This window comes from Xiphophorus maculatus, chromosome 23 (assembly GCF_002775205.1).
Source record: "Xiphophorus maculatus strain JP 163 A chromosome 23, X_maculatus-5.0-male, whole genome shotgun sequence".
NCBI lineage: Eukaryota > Metazoa > Chordata > Actinopteri > Cyprinodontiformes > Poeciliidae > Xiphophorus > Xiphophorus maculatus.
The window spans coordinates 10,000,633-10,022,494 of record NC_036465.1 but is presented as its reverse complement, the minus strand read 5'-3'; the positions used below and the strand labels follow the sequence as shown (position 1 = coordinate 10,022,494).

General features: G+C 37.1%; 1 protein-coding gene across 4 annotated transcripts in view; it reads left to right on the top strand.

Moving 5' to 3' along the window:
• diaph2 (diaphanous related formin 2) overlaps positions 1 to 21,862 on the top strand; it is a 454,593-nt gene that overhangs the window by 179,810 nt on the left and 252,921 nt on the right. The window lies entirely within an intron of this gene.

Below are 21,862 nucleotides of genomic sequence, written 5' to 3'. Positions count from 1 at the left end.
AGGGTACCTGTCTAAAAAAATATGACACTGAAATTTTAAGAAATGTACAATTTATACATCCAGCTGTATTTGTTAAAATAAATGCTGCACAACTTTACCCTCTCTTGGTTTTTCCATCACCACAATTTTCTCACAACTCTAAGATTTAGGATCTCAGCTTCCAAAAAATTATATCAAGATTAGTGCGAGTCCATCTTACACACACTGGTCTTGCAAAGGTTTTTGCACCCCTTTTTTTTTTTTTACACAAGTTTGCTGGTCAATAACAGAACATTCCAATAAAAGACGAACATAGAATTGAAATAGAAATGTCATGCATTGCCCAAAATTCAGAGGTTCAGTAAGTTAAAGTAAGTGGGAAAATTCAGATTTATACAAAGCTAAAAATGAGAAAACAATAATAAGAGTTTATGCATTAAGGACAAATTTAAACACAGGGGAAACATATAGTATAGTTAATATAAATATAACAATAATGCAAGGGACGAAATAAAGAAGAGAAATGATGCATGGTTTTCAAGTAAATTTTCACAAATAAACGGGTGGAAAGTTTCACATTGAACAAAATTCAGCGAGATGTCTTTGACGATGCATCTTTCTAAAGTAAAACTCAGATTATTGGGAGTGCTTTATGAACATTGCCACCAATTGTCTTTGAATTTTGGTATGGACTTTGGTTAGACTTTTTCAACACATAAATATGCTCTCATCTAAACATCTTTCTTTAGGGTGATTGTCCAGGTTGAAGGTGAACCTCCATCCATTTTTCAGGTCTTCTGCAGTCTTCTTTTTTTTTCTCCCTTTCTTCCCTTGTAGTTAGCTCTATTCATCATACATCAGCACTGATCAGCTTCTCTGACCCATCTGAAGAGAAACATTCACCCACAATGGTTCAGCTACCACTCAGTCATACTGTGTGCAATGTTATCTTTCTGCCGTACATGACATGTTACATTTAGGCGAAAAGGTTATAGGTTTGCTCTGAAACTTAAACCGCAGCTTACCTCACCCTGCAAGAAATCCAAGTCTATAGTATAGAGAGCCACAAAACACAGTAAAACAATTATCTAGCAAAATGTCATTAATTATATTTATCCATATGTACCTAACTTTATCAGAAAATGTGATGAAATACCAGAAAATAATTGAATCTGTAAAGAATTAATGCATATGCAATATAATGGGTTTATCTCATATAGGAGTAATTTTCTGAATATTTATTGGACAAAAAAAAACAATCAGAGCTATGAAGAAATTTCGTATTTCACTGCAAATCTAAAGTATGTCTATTCTTTTTAATTGTAAACTTATGTTACTTTCGTTTGCAACATCAGCCCTGTTTAAGCACAAAATGCTTCATTTAATTTCTCTATGGTAACTAACAAAAAAGCCCTTTTTCTGTGAGCAAAAAATATTTTTGAAACTTTGAAAATTTGTTGAAGGAACGCCTCAGCGGCTGATGTCAAGGTTAGACGTACCTCCGGTGCGACTCTGTGCTTTGTGATCATAAAATTGTTATCACCCACACGCAGAGATAAAAAAAAATCTGTTATCGTAGACAGACATCTCCATTTTCCCTCTGTCAGTGCCACGCTTTTTCACATCTTTACAATTTGTGTGTAAGCCATTAAATGGGCTCTGTAGAACTACCTGGTCTTGCTAAATGTTATTTTATTCTCCATTCACACGTTTCTTCTCCTTTTTTTGCTTTCTCATCTATTTTCCTCCTTTTCTTCGTTCACCAGCCTCTCCGTCGCTCCACCCTCCCACATTGACTTGGGTCTCTTTTTACTCCTTTCACTCATCTCCCCTCACTTCGCTTTATCAATCAGTGGGTTGTGCCTTTGTATGGCTCACGGGATCAAATCAGATTCACTCTGGGATTGAATCCCGTGTAGCCATGGCCTCCTGCATTTGAAAGCCAATCCATTCAGCTGTAACTTTGCAGTTCAATTTGAAACAAGATTGATGTTGGCAAACTTCACACACCCGCTCCTCCAAAATGTTTCCTCCATTGCCCACATCAATTGCTGATGGACAAAGGGCATGTGCCACTTTGTGATGGTGATTTCTGGGCTTCTCAGCACAAATAACAAGGACAGAAGGGAGGAGGACTTAACGGCAAATAAAGCTTCAAACCAAGCTGCATCTCTCAATACACACTCACTCTGGATTTGTGAACAAAAACCTGAAAAATATTAAATTGTTTAAGCAAATATTTTAATTTGTAATAGTTCTACTTGTTTTAATTAAAATAATTATAATTTTTTGTATAAAATATTAGGATATGTAATAGTTATTTGAAAATAGATGGGAAAAGATACATTTTTCCTCGATCAGCTCTAAATGTTTAAAAAAATCTCTATTTCTTTATATTTACGTGGTTCTTCAAAACTAAAAAAAAAAGATTCCTCTTGTCTGAGCCTTGCTCCAATCTTTGGATTGGTTTGTGTGATCATGGTGTGTGCTACTGGAGTTTCTGCGCTCTGTGGCATCATCGCACCAGTTTTTAAGCATATAGTGTTACCCCCTATACGGTCCAGTGGGAGAAACAATCCCCGGTAAATAAAAACCATATAAATAAATAAACCATTCCTTAACTGTGTAATCTCTCATTAATCAAGTTCGAGGTCCCAGTCTCTTTAGAAGACTGCCTTGGTCATGTCACACATTCTAATATTTACAAATTTGAGTTGTTCAGCCTTTCCCTAGTTGTGGTCTTAGTCCTGGTACATAATTCCTTAAAGAACTACAGTATAATATGCTTTTATTGAATTAAAAAAAAATCAGATAAATATTAGTAACAAATGCTGCGAATAAATTTGGATAATCCTGAAATTCATATTACTTGCTCTATCAATGAATATGTGGCTATTTTTTGTTTTAGTCTTATGTGCTTTGATTGTTAGAAAATGAAACAGTAATAGTCTAAATGTGTATCACCAGGTCAGACCCCACTAAAAACTGAAAATCTGTAACAAAAAGCAAAATTTTGATTGATACAACTCTAAAAATCTTTTCTGCTTTGTTCTTGCTCTATTTTTGTAGTTTTTACTTTACACCGTGTTTTCCCTCACCCCACTGTGTTGCTGCTCTAAAGGTCATCTCTGAAAATGTAACTTGGCTAAAGCCTTACTTTAAGTGATGGCTGCACAATCATCCTCCCTTTCATACCAAGGGATATGATCAAATCCTTCAGTAGTTTTGCTCACTTCGACTCCCGTTTTCCTTTATCATTGTTCCCACAACTCTACCCCCACGCTCTTACTCTCCCCACTGAGCCGGTGTGGTGAAGACACCAGCAGATTCTCAATCCCTGCTACAAAGCCCCAGCAGCAGGGTGGTAATGACCCTGCAACAACGGCAGTAATGATGGAATCAGTGGGGGGTTTAGCCGCCTCCCTGACGCTCCCTAATAGGTCGCCTAATAACTCTGTTAACATCGGGGCTGACCTGGTCGCTGGATCAAACACACTCTTGCGTAGTTGGCCACCTCACATGACTTCCTGCCACCTCTCAGTCAGGAAAAGCTGATGCTAACCAGCAGAATGTGTGAGTTGGTCCCCGCAGCGCCCATTCAGTCCACAAAAACAGGGAGAAATGAAGCAACTGTTGCACAGATGAATGCTTCTCAGAATATTTTAATCCCATTAAGCTTTATTAATTCATCGACAACATGTCTTGGTGAAAAAAAAAATGTTTTGAAAAGCTTGTCGCTCTTGAAAAACTACTTTTATTGAAGCTCTGTCTTTTTAGCAGCAGATTAATAAGGGTCTCAGTTTAATGAGTTTAAGCTTAACTCAAGAGACAGTGCAATCCACTCTGGGATAGTGTGCCTTGTTTTAGCGCCTGTGTATGTTAATAAGCTTTAAGTATTTTATTTTGTCAACATGTTTGGGAGTTAAACTTGATGGCTTGTCGTGTTCTCCCAGAAGAATAAGGCTGTTTATTATTGATTGTGTTAATTGAGAAAGGGCCCCTCTACTTACTGATGACTTGAGCTTTAATTGTGACCTGGAGGTACTGCTTATATAAATAAATACATAAATTGCTAAATTAATACTAATCTGCACAAGTAGTCAGCAGCCAGACATAAAGTTAAAAATATAATATATGCATATAACTAAAAACACATCTTTCATGACAAAGTATAAACCAAATAAATCCAGATTTTATATAAAACAACCAAAAAAATTATAAAATTGTTTACAATTTCAAATTGTACACATCCAGACTTTCAGCAAAGTAGATACTAAACTGTTTCTCCAGTTTTTAGATCTATTGTCATATTTACCGCAGCCTAAAAGTAAAGTTTTGGCTATGTGAAAATATTTCTGACAACCCACAGCTTGACTAAAGAAAATATGCAGAAAATTAGAGATGATATTGACTCAAGCCGCATTAACAATTGAAGTCTCCCCTTTTCACATGATACCCTGGGTGGGGAGCCATATTGCTTTTAACAGTTCGGATTAGAGGCCGTCCTCGGGAAAGGACTCCCACTCTTATTGTTATTGTTTATCAGTTTTGGTCTCGCCTAAATGCTCTGAATTTTACCCTATGACCTTTTCACAATCTGTCTTCGATGACTGAAAAAAAAGAGATGCTACATTTTACAAAATAAATACGATGATCTTTCTTCGTCTCTAAAGCAGTGAGTCACACATTCTGCATTTAAAGTCCATTACTGCCTAAAACAAGGCAAAGAGGCTATTATCCCATTTGGAAAAAAAGGGAAGGTCTCAAATTGTACCATTTTCCACATTTTAAAAGGGAGGCCATTAATTGCTAGTGCAGGCAGGAGACATTTGTCTCAATAAAACAGAAAACACTCTGATGTTCATTTCTCTCTGTTTGGAGCAGTTAGCTTGCTGTGAATATCTCAGGGTCAGCCCTTTTCTTTGCTTATCCCTGCACGTTTTTAATATATTACATATGAATGGAAATTAGGCTCTTAAATATTAACGACGAGTAATTAGTTTATTGTAGGAGGTTATATTACGTGTGTGTGTGTGTGGGCGCCCATCTGGATGAGAGTGAGGGAGTGTATGTTAGAGAGAAATTTCCTCTCTTTCCCACTTCATATTGCTTCGCTGCGATGTCCCACTGATTTTAATCTTCTCTTCTCAGATGAGAGCCATTCCGGCTATCGCGGTGCACTTTAACTTTAGCCCTCTGAATATTAGCTGTCTTTGATACCTGCCGCTTTCAGCCTCCCAACTCTACACCCTGCTAACTTTTATGTCTCTTCAGGTACAGTGTAATATTCATGAAATCTGTCTCTTAAAAAATAAATATTACCTGTGAAACTAAATATTTTGTTTTGATACTTAATGTCTGCTCCCTTTGGTTTTACAAAGCAGAAATTAGAGACATGCCAGTTTCTCTTTAATATCTTTGTAATTGTTTTAGTCCTCTTATGAGCTAAACTACTTTGTTTCTGCTAAGATTACATTTGCTTTAAGTTTGTCTTTGCTTTCTACCCATCCACAATAATTTTTATTTAAAAAAAACAACACAATTTGGTCTGCTTATAGCTGTTGGAGCCGATTCTGATTCATGATAAATAAGAATACAGGAACCACAATGACAATATATTTTTTCCATCCTTTTGCTGTAAAACAGTGTGTGTTAAAGAAAAAACTGAAAATGATAACAACGTTGACATTTTAAATATTCCTCGGTGTGGTATACCTTGATTAGCAGGGTTAGTTTTCCTGTGTGTCTTCTTACAAATATAGATCCCAGTGGTGGGCACATTTCCACTAATCTGCTAATGCTCTAATAGCAGAGCTAATTTTTCACTTAGCACTTTAGCCTTTTGCTAACTTTGAAAAATGTAGCACACTTAGCTTTCCTTAAATTAATTACTTGGCTCTTTTGTAATCTTTCATTTGAATAAAGTTCAACTGTTGATAAGTTTTGATTAACAACTGTCAAGAATTATTCAGGTAGTTAGATGCTTATATTCATGCTCTTATTTTGAAGTGGGTGAAAAGACAGCAGTTCCATTTCCTGTCTTCACGTTCAGTAAACTACATTCATTCTGTACCTAGAATGAATCACCATACAATAACAGCCTTTAGTTCCACTGATTTCCAGCATGCTTCCTGATAAAAGTCCTACTGTGTTTAGGGAAAATCAGCAACAGAATTAGCAATACTCAACAACTATAAAACTGAAACCATGAGTGAAAGGCCGGTGTCAGAGAATCACTTCCTGAAGAGCACCTATACAGGTTGATGTGCAACAACAAATTTGATCCTGTGGAGGATGATATAAAACATGTTGTGTCATTGACACATGGTGGGTATCAACTTCCTCTAAATACCATGTTGTTGTCAGACCTTAGGATTAGTGCTTTAAGGTTACTGCAACTTTTAATTAGTGGTGCTCATCACTGGTAGATCCTCACATTCACTCTTCCAAATTCACCATGCTTCATGACAGAGTTTGAACCACAAAAGAGAAAACTTGGCACCTGTACTCTTCTATCAGCTGTCATCTGCTGAAATTCTCTTTCTCTCTCTCACACACACCTTTAATAAACAGCAGAATATCTCCACAAATTGTAGAAATTTTCTTTCCTGTTTGTTTATTTTAACCCCTGACTGATTCTGAAAATTGATAACTTCAGTCAGCAGCAGGATCCACAATGAAGAGTGTTGTCAAGGCATACTTGTAGAAGATTAATACACTTTCCTCCTGAAAGGTTGATTTTAAGTATTTTAAATGTTGTGAACTGTCTGGAAGCCTGCAAAACTATGACATCTTGGCTTTCTCTTACTGTTGAAAGGCATGTTATGAAACTGATTATTCTGGCATTCAACTTTTAAAATCCTTTTAGGTAATCCTAACTGACCTAAATCAGAAAAAGTCTGACCGATTTGTCAGACAGTGAGGTTAAAAAAAGGTTATGTGTCTGTTTATACAGTGTATATAAATATCTGGTTTGAATTGCAAATGCTAAAGTTCCCTTTTTTATATATATATATATATATATATGCCTACTTTCCATAATAAGCAATGTTGGCTGTCTTCTACCTCTATTAACATTCCCTGACATTTACTGATGAAACTTTATGTCTCAGATAATATATTTCCATTGCCCTAATAAATAAGAATCTGTATCAGTGTAATACCACCGTAATATATTCAAAAAAATATGTTTACCTTCAAGCATTTCTTTTTGCTTGCCCTCGTAGTGCATCATTCTATGTGTCATCCGCACAGACAGTGTATATGAGCCTGCCTAATTGAGTGATGGGATGCTTATTAACAATAGGTCTTGCCTTTAAGACGAGGACAATTTCAGTACTGTCACTGGAGCTTTTCGCATGAAAAAGCCCCAATGGAGCTTCATTAAATAAGCCTCCTGATTCCAGGCAGCAGAATATGGAGTGCATATCTAATCCAAGCTCAGAAATAAGAGTACAAGAGCGGAGAGTTTTATAGGGAATACTTGATGTGTAATGGCTCACTTTTCTCTTCATGGATGGCTTGCTGCGTTTCATTGGACATTTTAAATGCTATAAGGAGGAAATTAAAAAGTTTTGTCACTTCGGAGTGTTGTGGCACTTTTGTTCGTTTAATCATTTCTGAAAAAGTTAGTATTGACAGAAATTGCCTAAAGTATTAAAATGGTTCTCATAAGAAAATGTATCTTAGAGAAATGAAGGCATTTATGCAGCTTTTTAAACCTTTTTCATACATTCATTCTTAGTAATCCATTGACTCTCAGCATTGTCTGCTTTTTTATTACTATTTATTAATTTCAGGGGTTGATTGCTATTGTTTCACCTAAGCAGTTGGTCTTCTTCTTCCTTTTACAGGATTGCACAAGATTTGTTTTTCAAGCCATCACAAATCAACCACATGCTGCATTTTTTATGTCACTTTAAGCAAGATCAAACTGAAACTCTTCTGGTTTCGTCGTCTAACTCCGATCTCCAGAAGCGCTTTTTATTTGACTCCATGTCGACTCGTGATTTGCACACTGATCAAAAAGGTGCCCACAAGTCCCCATTTCTCTGCTGGCTAGCACTGTGCCTGACAGTGCACAGTTGCAGGCTGAGTTGGTTACATGGCATTAAGTTTAATTTGTCTTTGAGCCTCCATGGTGGAATTGGTTTGTGGTCTTAAATAGGCCGGGGGGGTTGACATTCCCACAGCCGGGCAGGAAGTGAGCAGAGAAAAAGAGCAGCATGGCAGGGGAAGAGAGGACCTGTGATGGCAGTTGCAGGATGGGTAAACAACCTGAATTCTTTGTGTTCAAGATGGGGCCTCCGTGAATATAAATAATCAAGACCTCTCGCACCACTGCGAGGTAAATTACTGCTCAAACGAGAGAGCTTGAGAAGTAAGTTAAACAGAACTGTCTGAATACAGGTGGAGCTCCACAGTCGCCTTAAACCAAAACTTAAAAAACAAAATGCACAAAAACACTAAGAAGCAGTGACACTTCAAGGGGAATTGTCCAAAAATCAGACTGCTTTAGTTTGGCTCTGGATGAGCTTGGTGACAGCTGACCATTGCTTTCGTCCATATTGAATTTAGCTTAAAATGTGTTGCTGTTGCTATAGAGAGAATGCTTTTATTTGATGGTAAAATGCAATCATCACCTTGGAATAGGTTGTAAATATTTTAGTATTTTGGCAAGTTCACTCTTGCAAAGGTTAAGAAATAGTGTTTTTCATTTGCCCATGTAAAAAACAATAATTTTGAATATATTCTGTCCTGTTTTTCATTATGACCAACAAAAACTAACTAGAAAATTTCGGAAGAAATTTAGCCGGGGCCTGCCAAGGCGCGCCCGTCGGGCATGGGCCCGGCGTCGTCGCGCCACAAATCGGCGTCGACGCCAAAGGACGCCGCGACGTGATCAGTGGCACGCGGAGAACCGCAAGAACGTTAAGCGAGGCGGACGTGCACCGTTCGGTACGATTTAAAATGTTGTCAAGGCTTTTATTTTGGAAGTTTTGTTAACCTTCATTTCAAAGGGCCAAACTAATCCCATGCGTAATAGTCCTTGGGTTAAAATAGTTATATAATGCTCAAAACACAAGTAGCTGATGTAAAAATATTCAAGGCTTTTATTTTGAAATTTTCAGTATGCTTCATTTCAAAGGGCCAAACTAATACCACGTGTAACAGTGCTTTGGATGAAAAAGTCAAATAAAGCCAAAAAGAGCAATTACGTCATGTAAAATTATTCAAGGCTTTTATTTTGAAATTTTCAGAATGCTTCATTTCAAAGGGCCAAACTAATACCACGTGTAACAGTGCTTTGGATGAAAAAGTCAAATAAAGCCAAAAAGAGCAATTACCTGATGTAAAAATATTCAAGGCTTTTATTTTGAAATTATTATTATGCTCCATTTTAAAGTTCCAAACTAATCCCATGTGTAACAGTGCTTTGGATGAAAAAGTCATATAAAGCCAAAAACAGCAATTACCTGATGTAAAAATATTCAAGGCTTTTATTTTGAAATTTTCAGTATGCTTCATTTCAAAGTTCCAAAGTAATCCCATGTGTAACAGTGCTTTGGATGAAAACGTCAAATAAAGCCAAAAACAGCAATTACCTGATGTAAAAATATTCAAGGCTTTTATTTTGAAATTATTATTATGCTCCATTTTAAAGTTCCGAACTAATCCCATGTGTAACATTGCTTTGGATGAAAAAGTCATATACGGCCAAAAAGAGCAATTACTTCATGTAAAATATTCAAGGCTTTTATTTTGAAATTTTCAGTATGCTTCATTTTAAAGTTCTGAACTAATACCACGTGTAAGAGTGCTTTGGATGAAAAAGTCAAATAAAGCCAAAAAGAGCAATTACGTCATGTAAAAATATTCAAGGCTTTTATTTTGAAACTTTTGTTAAGCTTCATTTCAAAGGGCCAAACTAATACCACGTGTAACAGTGCTTTGGATGAAAAAGTCAAATAAAGCCAAAAAGAGCAATTACATGATGTAAAAATATTCAAGGCTTTAATTTTGAAATTTTTGTTAATATTCATTTCAAAGGGCCAAACTAATACCATGTGTAACAGTGCTTTGGATGAAAAAGTCAAATAAAGCCAAAAAGAGCAATTACGTCATGTAAAAATATTCAAGGCTTTTATTTTGAAATTTGCAGGATGCTTCATTTCAAAGGGCCAAACTAATCCCATGCGTAATAGTCCTTCGGTTAAAATAGTTATATAATGCTCAAAACACAAGTAGCTGATGTAAAAATATTCAAGGCTTTTATTTTGAAATTTTTGTTAAGCTTCATTTTAAAGGGCCAAACTAATACCATGTGTAACAGTGCTTTGGATGAAAAAGTCAAATAAAGCCAAAAAAGAGCAATTACGTCATGTAAAAATATTCAGGGCTTTTATTGTGAAATTTTCAATATGCTTAATTTTAAAGTGTAAAACTAATCCCATGTGTAACAGTTACTGAGTTAAATCAGTTATATACAGCCCAAAGCAGCAAGTAGTTGTAAAGGCCAGTTCTCAGTCCTGATCTGTTTCAACTGAGGATAGATAGAACTACAACGATGCGTATTCGTAGTCCTAACCAGCAGCCAATAGCCTCTTGAGTTCCGTTGCTATGGCAAATAATGGTCTCAGCAGGTGTGAGCTCTGAGCTGTGAGCTCTCAAACACACAAGTGTGTTTGAGCAAACACACTTTACTGAAAAAAAGCATTGGAAACAAATCCTTCTTGTTCGGGAACCGTAATACATATTCGAAAAGCGTTTTAAGCGTATGACAGTTCAATGTGTCTTCTGCGATAGTCCCGAGATTCATATCTGTACCTCACTCAGAGCATTTACAGTGATGAGAGAAAGAAATGTTGTGCCCAGATATGAACCGAGGTCGGCTGTCACTCTAATATGAGCAAAAATGAGAAACTTTGGGTCGCTTAGAGGCAAATTGTGGACAAACCATAACTGGTATCGACGAGCCGTCTTCACTTTCGAAGAGATCACAGACGTATCTACAAAATGAAATTTGAATGGCATTTCTAGGTGAATTTGTGACGACACAGCAAATCCTCAAAAATAGGGTATTTCTAGGATTTTTCCCATTGAGTTATAATGGGGTTTTTTTCGTAGTTTTTTGCGAATTATGTCGCCATGTTAATCCCGAATCCCACCAAAAGTAATAGCTGGAATGGCGTGAATTTTCTGCACGTTTTGATACCTCTTTTGTAGGTGTGCACGCAGCGGTATGAGCCGCATTAACGGTTACGGATGAAAAATAAAGAATAACTAGAAAATTTCGGAAGAAATTTAGCCGGGGCCTGCCAAGGCGCGCCCGTCGGGCTTGGGCCCGGCGTCGTCACGCCACAAATCGGCGTCGACGCCAAAGAACGCCGCAACGTAATCAGTGGCACGCGGAGAACCGCAAGAACGTTAAGCGAGGCGGACGTGCACCATTCGGTACGATTTAAAATGTTGTCAAGGCTTTTATTTTGGAAGTTTTGTTAAACTTCATTTCAAAGGGCCAAACTAATCCCATGCGTAATAGTCCTTGGGTTAAAATAGTTATATAATGCTCAAAACACAAGTAGCTGATGTAAAAATATTCAATGCTTTTATTTTGAAATTTTCAGTATGCTTCATTACGTCATGTAAAAATATTCAAGGCTTTTATTTTGAAATTTTCAGTATGCTTCATTATAAAGTTCTGAACTAATACCATGTGTAACAGTGCTTTGGATGAAAAAGTCAAATAAAGCCAAAAAGAGCAATTACATCATGTAAAAATATTCAAGGCTTTTATTTTGAAATTTTCAGTATGCTTCATTTTAAAGTTCTGAACTAATACCACGTGTAAGAGTGCTTTGGATGAAAAAGTCAAATAAAGCCAAAAAGAGCAATTACGTCATGTAAAAATATTCAAGGCTTTTATTTTGAAATTTTCAGTATGCTTCATTTCAAAGGGCCAAACTAATACCATGTGTAACAGTGCTTTGGATGAAAAAGTCAAATAAAGCCAAAAAGAGCAATTACATGATGTAAAAATATTCAAGGCTTTTATTTTGAAATTATTATTATGCTCCATTTTAAAGTTCCAAACTAATCCCATGTGTAACAGTGCTTTGGATGAAAAAGTCAAATAAAGCCAAAAAGAGCAATTACGTCATGTAAAAATATTCAGGGCTTTTATTTTGAAATTTTCAGTATGCTTAATTTTAAAGTTTAAAACTAATCCCATGTGTAACAGTTACTGATTTAAATCAGTTATATACAGCCCATAGCAGCGGGTAGTTCTAAAGGCCAGTTCTCAGTCCTGATCTGTTTCAACTGAGGATAGATAGAACTACAGCGATGCGTATTTGTAGTCCAAATCAGCAGCCAATAGCCTCTTGAGTTCCGTTGCTATGGTAAATAATGGTCTCAGCAGGTGTGAGCTGTGAGCTCTGAGCTCTCAAACACACTTTGTGTGTTTGAGCAAACACGTTTTACTGAAAAAAAGCATTGGAAACAAATCCTTCTTGTTCGGGAACCGTAATACATATTCGAAAAGCGTTTCGAGCGTATGAGAGGGCAATGTGTCTTCTGCGATAGTCCCGAGATTCATATCTGTACCTCACTCAGAGCATTTACAGTGATGAGAGAAAGAAATGTTGTGCCCAGATCTGAAATTCTATTAAAATACATGGGAGAGAGCCTCAGACAGCCTCAGAAAATCCTGTCGCATGACTTTGCTCTGAAGCACCGTGACAGAAAACCGTACGGTCTAGATAAATTTCGAAAACATTTTACCGGAGCAGACAGGCGTATCAATGTCAGGACCGATTTTGATACTAATCGTGCGATATTTGTGGGCGTGATGGCGATTTCAAAAATGATTTGGGCTAAAAAAGTTGTCTTCATCTCTCACTCTAAGCAGCCAGAGACGCACTCTAACTTTAGGAAAAATGAGAAACTTTGGGTCGCTTAGAGGCAAATTGTGGACAAACCGTAACTGGTATCGACGAGCCGTCTTCACTTTCGAAGAGATCACAGACGTATCTACAAAATGAAATTTGAATGGCATTTCTAGGTGAATTTGTGACGACACAGCAAATCCTCAAAAATAGGGTATTTCTAGGATTTTTCCCATTGACTTATAATGGGGTTTTTTTCGCAGTTTTTTGCGAATTATGTCGCCACGTTAAGCCCAAATCCCACCAAAAATAATAGCTCCAATGGCGTGAATTTTCTGCACGTTTTGATACCTCATTTGTAGGTGTGCACCCAGCGGTACGAGCCGCATTAACGGTTACGGAAGAAAAATAAAGAATAATAATACTTAAAGAGACGCTTCTCTCCGACAATAGTAATAGGTTCCTGCCATTGCTTTGCATGGCAGGCCCCAACTAGAAAATTTCGGAAGAAATTTAGCCGGGGCCTGCCAAGGCGCGGCCGTGGGGTTCGGGCCCGGCGTCGTCGCGCCACAAATCGGCGTCGACGCCAAAGAACGCCGCGACGTAAGCAGTGGCACGCGGAGAACCGCAAGAACGTTAAGCGAGGCGGACGTGCACCGTTCGGTACGATTTAAAATGTTGTCGAGACTTTTATTTTGGAAGTTTTGTTAAACTTCATTTCAAAGGGCCAAACTAATCCCATGCGTAATAGTCCTTGGGTTAAAATAGTTATATAATGCTCAAAACACAAGTAGCTGATGTAAAAATATTCAAGGCTTTTATTTTGAAATTTTCAGTATGCTTCATTTCAAAGGGCCAAACTAATACCACGTGTAACAGTGCTTTGGATGAAAAAGTCATATAAAGCCAAAAACAGCAATTACCTGATGTAAAAATATTCAAGGCTTTTATTTTGAAATTATTATTATTCTCCATTTTAAAGTTCCAAAGTAATCCCATGTGTAACAGTGCTTTGGATGAAAACGTCAAATAAAGCCAAAAACAGCAATTACCTGATGTAAAACTATTCAAGGCTTTTATTTTGAAATTATTATTCTCCATTTTAAAGTTCCAAACTAATCCCATGTGTAACATTGCTTTGGATGAAAAAGTCATATACGGCCAAAAAAAGCAATTACCTGATGTAAAAATATTCAAGGCTTTTATTTTGAAATTATTATTATTCTCCATTTTAAAGTTCCAAAGTAATCCCATGTGTAACAGTGCTTTGGATGAAAACATCAAATAAAGCCAAAAACAGCAATTACCTGATGTAAAACTATTCAAGGCTTTTATTTTGAAATTATTATTATGCTCCATTTTAAAGTTCCAAACTAATCCCATGTGTCACAGTTACTGAGTTAAATCAGTTATATACAGCCCATAGCAGCAGTAGTTCTAAAGGCCAGTTCTCAGTCCTGATCTGTTTCAACTGAGGATAGATAGAACTACAGTGATGCGTATTCGTAGTCCAAATCAGCAGCCAATAGCCTCTTGAGTTCCGTTGCTATGGCAAATAATGGTCTCAGCAGGTGTGAGCTCTGAGCTGTGAGCTCTCAAACACACAAGTGTGTTTGAGCAAACACACTTTACTGAAAAAAAGCATTGGAAACAAATCCTTCTTGTTCGGGAACTGTAATACATATTCGAAAAGCGTTTCGAGCGTATGACAGTTCAATGTGTCTTCTGCGATAGTCCCGAGATTCATATCTGTACCTCACTCAGAGCATTTACAGTGATGAGAGAAAGAAATGTTGTGCCCAGATCTGAAATTCTATTCAAATACATGGGAGAGAGCCTCAGACAGCCTCAGAAAATCCTGTCGCATGACTTTGCTCTGAAGCACCGTGACAGAAAACCGTACGGTCTAGATAAATTTCGAAAACATTTTACCGGAGCAGACAGGCGTATCAATGTCAGGACCGATTTTGATACTAATCGTGCGATATTTGTGGGCGTGATGGCGATTTCAAAAATGATTTGGGCTGAAAAAGTTGTCTTGATCTCTCACTCTAATCAGCGAGAGAAGCACTCTAACTTTAGGAAAAATGAGAAACTTTGGGTCGCTTAGAGGCAAATTGTGGACAAACCGTAACTGTTATCGACGAGCCGTCTTCACTTTCGAAGAGATCACAGACGTATCTACAAAATGAAATTTGAATGGCATTTCTACGTGAATTAGTGACGACACAGAAAATCCTCAAAAATAGGGTATTTCCAGGATTTTTCCCATTGACTTATAATGGGGTTTTTTTCGTAGTTTTTTGCGAATTATGTCGCCACGTTAAGCCCAAATCCCACCAAAAGTAATAGCAACAATGGCGTGAATTTTCTGCACGTTTTGATACCTCATTTGTAGGTGTGCACCCAGCGGTATGAGCCGCATTAACGGTTACGGAAGAAAAATAAAGAACTATAATAATAAAGAGACGCTTGTTGGGTGTAGAGTAATAGGTTCCTGCCATTGCTTTGCATGGCAGGCCCCAATAATAATAAAGAAACTTTTCTTGGGAGAATAGCAATAGGTTCCTGCCATTGCTTTGCATGGCAGGCCCCAATAATCAAAACATGCCTAATATTCCTTGTTTTACAAGTTAAACAAACAAAAGACAGCTGAATAATTACAGTAGTCTTACTGTAATTGAAGCTTTAAAGTTTATTGCTGACATATGGTACTTTCTGTTACTGAACACTTCATTAAGATAAAACACTACTGCTTACGATGTTATACAGTAAATTTAAGGATATAAGCAATATAGATACAGTGGATAAACATATAGAGATTAAACTGTTGATGGGTTGTGAATTTTAGTTGGAACTGTAGCAGCAGGAGGGAAAGTTTTCAGAATCTCCCTATTTAAAAATGTTTTTCAAACTTGTTTTTCCCTCGTTATCCTGTTTTAGTAAACATATGTACATGGTTGGAACTATGCAGAAACATGAATAAATTCTGCACAGCATGGTGCTTCAGTGCTACTACAGTCAGCCATCAGAAATAGTAGAACTGTGTGTACTTGGCTGGTGTTGCACTGTTATTGCACTTTTGCTCCACCTACTCACACAAGTGAAAGGAAAGTATATCAGTAACACTTCAGGATGGAAACAGGGTCATGGGAATTAAGCGTTTGCTTTTACAACATATACGGGTATACCCCAGCCTGTAACATCAAATCAAGTGCATTAAAGTGCAACACCGGCTCAGTTAACATTAAAATCCAGAGTGGGCGTGCAGACAGCTGAACAATGTATTCCAGAAGGTGTTTCATCATCTCCGCATTATACCCAGACCCCTGACCTCTGGTGCTCTCTGCTATATAAGGGCTGACTGATGTTGAACTTGTGTATAAATGTTAGGCTCCATAGAGAGTACAGGTCCACACATGCCTGGAAACTGTTTAAATAAGAAACCAGAGGTTTTGAAGACTTGACAAGATTAGTTTGAGTTTGGGGATTTGCATTAAGGTTCTTTTGCTCTCCTGGCCTCTCTTTTTAACTTTTCCACTCTATCCCAATCCAAGCTACGACTGAGGTAAAGCAGCTTATTAACCTTCATGAGGCCACAGGCATCCCCAGGATAGAAAGACGCCACAGACTCACAGTGTAAGATAAATTAACCTTCGAGGATTGATACAGCTTGATTTGAATTTTAATTACACTAAGTGGAGGAATTCATTAAATATTGTATATCTGAAGCAAAGAAAATGTGCCGTTTATATTACAATTTTTTTATCAAATTGAGCTGTACTGAAATGGAGAGTTAATAAAGTTATAAAGTGATAACGTTTCCTACAAGTCACTTCAGACTTCAGTTTGAAAATATATTTTTCCTTAATATGATTTGCATTCCTGTAAATATTTTTGCTTGAATTTAATGTGGAGTGGGACTGATTTGATGGCTAAGTTATGAAATGTTTCAGCATCTGTATAACCTCTGGTATATCCAGGTTTTGCTCAGACATATTTCTCAGCTTTTCATACAGGCTTGAAATATTATGGGAATGTCAGGGGGGATAATCTTTTCTCGTTAAATATTTAAGCATCATAGCAATCATTAGTATCTTCACACCACAAACAGCAGCTCAATGACTCACTGAGACTCATGATAAATTAGCATGTTGATAATTAGCATATCATTCAACATACATTGTTGATGCCTTTTTGGTCCAACTTATACAACTAAACATAATGTTAACATTAAACCAATACGAAGCATAAAAGTAAATAAATTCTTAAGATTAATTTAAAAAAGATTGAATGGGGGTATTATGCAAAATCAATTTTTCTAGCTGTTTATCATGCTTTAATGTCATTCTCCCATCAAGCACACATCCTGAGGTGTTGCTTTGATTCATTCATTCACGTTTGAGGAATCCTTGAATTTTCTGTGGCAGACATTCGGGGGTGTCTTAATGCTGCTTACTCATACAAAGCTCCACCTATTTTACCCAAAAAGCAACCTTGGAGTTTCAGGGGAGTGTCAGAAAGAGTTGGATGTTCTCAAAGGGACGGAGGCCAATTTCAAGGCATCGTATATCAGACATCACTATAATGTGAAGTCAAATTTCTATACACAGCATTGTCATAACAACTGAAAGTAACATAGTTTCTTGATAGTGTTATTTTGTAGTACAACTGCTTGGGAAATATAAAACTACTATTGTATTTTACAAACCTGCATTTAGTTAAAGTGATGATGTCCTCACTATTTTTCCTGCTCTTGCTATAGCATTTTTCCACATGTAGGTTCAAAGTTACAGCAGCATTTTAGGTTGAGTTGGTTCTATGAATGTTTCAGTTCTCCTTGAAATACAATGTTTTTTATACATTTTTTAAAAAAATACAACAATTTTAGATTGAGATTTTACTATTAAATAATTTATTTAAAAAACACAATATGTGTTTTATACATTATTTTGTGTATGCAATGTTTATGGTAATTGAAGGAAAATAGGCAGATTTATTGGGACAATGTCATCAGTGGGGCAATAATTCTAAAACTTTGAAAATAAATAGTTTGGTTTGACTTATGGTAACTATTTGAAGCTATTTGAAGAATATATTGATTTATTTGCACTGAAATTTTGCCATTTTTAGTCAATCTTAACAATATGGAGATTTATTGTCTCTGTGAGTCATTTTTGGAGTTAACAATATGGCCCAGGAAATAACTTTAACTTGTAGCTTTTCGCCAGCTTATCCGTCCTGAGTAAGCTGGGACAATTTCTTTGCAACGAAGCAGCATTTATGTGTTACAAATTTGCTACAACTGTATCTATAATTGAACGTGTGAAAGCCCCTGCAATGTAATTAGATGTCCTGCTGTTTAGTGAAGGCAAAGGAAAGACAGGTGCATATCGGTCACCTTGTAGGCTATTACTCTGCCCCTGATGCTGGTGGTCCACCTTCCAGAAGGGCGAAAAGAAAATTTCTCTTTTTAAACTCCCCGAAGTTAAAAGGGAAGAGACAAATACCTGCAGTTGTTGTTAATGATCCTGAGGCCTTTTTTTGTTTGTTTGTTTCTTTTGTTGTTTAATGACTTTTACTGAGTAGCGGACCTTAATGAGCACTGATGTCAGGCTGGAACAAGGGCACGGGAAAATTCTCTGAGGTTAATTATTGTGCGTGTTTTCAGGATTGCAGTTTGCCTCACTCTTCTAATATCCTCCAAAGCATTACAGCGGTGAAAGGAAATGCCTGTGCAGGATGTGATGAGCCGGTGTTGTGTTGGTTGACTGAGCAGGGCACACCGGCCACTCCAGCCCTGGAGTCTCGCCACACATCTGAGTGCGGAGTTTGTTCATTAAACGAGTGGGAGACTGTTTGACCCCAAAGCTAGTCCAGAATGACCTGACTCTCTGAATGCTTCATTAGCTTCGCTTCTCCCATATTGGACTGTCTCACTTAATCTGTGTTGCCCATTTTGCACGTGAATTGTGTACGCATTGTGTGTCCTGATGCGTGTACATATTTGTATGTGTGTTAATTAGGGCTCCTGGTGGTGTGTAATTAACACAGTAACAAATGTCCCCAAAGGGTAAGATTAACGTTGAACACATTAGACACAATGGCGCTCGGGAGAGACTTTTTTTTGTTTTGGCAATTAAATGTTTTGTGTGTGTGTCTGTGTAAGTGAGACCATAACTCGTGTTGGCATAACTGTATTGCAGCCATCTCCGTCTCTCAGACAGATACACACATGATCACGCTCGCACACAAAGCCAGCTGTCCCTCTGGATTTGCGGGCTCTTCACTCGCAGGCTGGCAGGATTCTGTCTGCATCCTTTTTCCCCGACTGCCTCCTCCAGACAACCTGGTCCAACAAAGATAAACACATGCTGGGTAGATTATTAGAAAAGTAGCAACGGCCCCACAGCGGAGCAGCTAGTGTGCCATTGTTCTACAATCGCGGTGGTATGTTGTAGAATCCAATGCAGTTCCCCTCGGGGTGTTCTTATACATACTTAGACACAGGTGGGTGCTGATACCAGCATGAAAGCTATAACAGACTCCAGTGACATTTCATTGTCAGGAAAAACTCTGAACACACTGTTTTCACTAATGGCACATTACTGGTTGTTTTTGATGCTTTAGTAGCTTAAAAAGAAGGAGTAGGAACCAGACTTGTTTACAGTTTAATGATTCAGATGTGGAAGAAAGAATAAGCACCATTTTCTAAGTCTGATCATTCTGACAGCTCATTCATCACTACCCATATACATACTGTAATTATATATGCACTTAGAATATTGCAGCTGAAGTCTGTTTTTTGTGAAGCTTTGACCTGTTGGTGCCAGTTTTTCTTTGAATACAGTGATGTAGGAAGATAGATGAAGATAGGTTCTGGCCTCGTAGCTTTGAGTTCACACATATAAGGAAGCAGTCACTGAAAAACAGGGTTTCAGGGGTTTTTTAAACAGAGAAATATAAATATATAATGTGTATCTATCTATCTATCTATCTATCTATCTATCTATCTATCTATCTATCTATCTATCTATCTATCTATCTATCTATCTATCTATCTATCTATCTATCTATCTATCTATCTATCTATCTATCTATCTATCTATCTATCTATCTATCTATCTATCTATCTATCTAATGTTAGCAGTTAGCATGGTTAACTTTTTTTAGCTAACATTGGTAAAAGAGATTTCTAAAAGGCTTCAAACACTTCCAGATTATCAATTTTCATGTCAAATAGTACCTAAAATAAAAAAGGATCCTTAGTGTACTCATTTTAGCCTTCCTGTTATCTGCTGAAAGTCTTGCTCTCTCTCGCTCTTTCGTAGCCTGAATGAAAAGCAGACATTTCTCAACATGTTGGGGAAAATATTTTCCTTTCTAAATAACTTCTATCTTTCCTGTTCTTCCTCTGGCTTTTTTTAAAAACACTTTACTGACATTAATCATAGAATTAAACAGAGCCTTTATCATCTAGGTACAGTAAACAGATCTTTTGAAAGTCTTGCTCTCTCTCACTCTCTCACAGCTTGAATGACCTTAAAATGTCTCAAAATACAAAAGAAAATAGATTACTTTTTTCCTGACTTCATTTCAAACACCCTACTGATTCTGAAATTGCAAACTTTGATTCTTCTTCAGTCAGTAACAACAATCTACACCAAAAAAGGCACAGTCATTATGGCATGCTAGCACATTCATATGACGCGTTCACTGATCAGAAAAAGTTCTGATTTCAAACAGCTGCCAATCAGGGCAGATGAAGCTCAAAATTGACTAATTTTGGGTTTGTTTTTGCATTCTCCAGCTTTAATGCATATATTTGTAAGTCCTTGTTGGCACTGTTGGGTACATGCATTAAAATATTCAACAGTCTGTCATAACTGAAGAGTTTCCCCTGCTGTCTGGTGTTTGTAAGCATGAGCATACTCGTATGAGCTGTAAGTACAGTTCAGTGTGCAGTGAACAGTAAAAATGCCTTTACATTGTGCTGTGTGACTGAAGGTGTCTGTTATTCACGAGTGACACGAGGGAAAGTGATGATGAAGGTTACAAGCGTACATACTCAATCACTTGTCATGAGACAACATGGAGCCTTCCTTGTTTACTCTACTTGGTCAACTTATAGATTTCTTTTTTCCTCACTCTGTGTCTACTGACTTTTTAGGTTCATATAAAATATACTGGTTTATTGTATTTGAAATAATTCTATATGGTACTTTGTTAATCATACACATTAAGGATGGTTCTGAAGATGGTTAAGAAATGGGTTCTGTGCAAAAATTTCATGCAATGGTTTAAATATAAATAAATGGACGGTGTACAGTTTTATATGTTCTGACATGTTTGGTGTCTGAAATGCTGACGTAGACACATGCATGCTGGCCTTGACAGGCCGTCTATGCTGTATTATTGCTCTGTCGGTTGCAATTAAGAAAAACATGCTGTCAAACCAACAACAGACGTAGCTTTTTTTTGTGCTGAGTTTTTCTGCCTTGAATGTCAGTGTCCTCCAGCACTAAGATAATAAGGCTCCAATTAATGTGACACATTCCCAGCAGAAAACATGAATAGCTTGTTGCAGCACGGCAATTCAAGGTGTCTGGGGCAGTCAGTTGCAGATCAGAGCTGAGGAGCAAAGTTATAAAGCAGTTTCACAGCAGTCATCGCTAAACAAACACTACTACTTGCTCGTCTGAGCTAGAAGTCATATATAAGGATGTTTTCTTTCTTTCTCTTGTAAAAAGACTTTATCAAAGAGAACATTTCTTATTAGTACTATTGATGTTATTAAGTTTTAGGTGTCATTTGCACTTGACAGAAATGGCAAATTCATGTCTACAAATATAGAATGAGATCAAACTACTGGGATAACATTATACAAACAGATTCATATTCATACATTCCACTTGTAATTGAATTAAGACATCAGCAATATCCGATAATGGCTAGTACTATTTATTGATAATTGTTTTTTGATTGATTATCGTTTT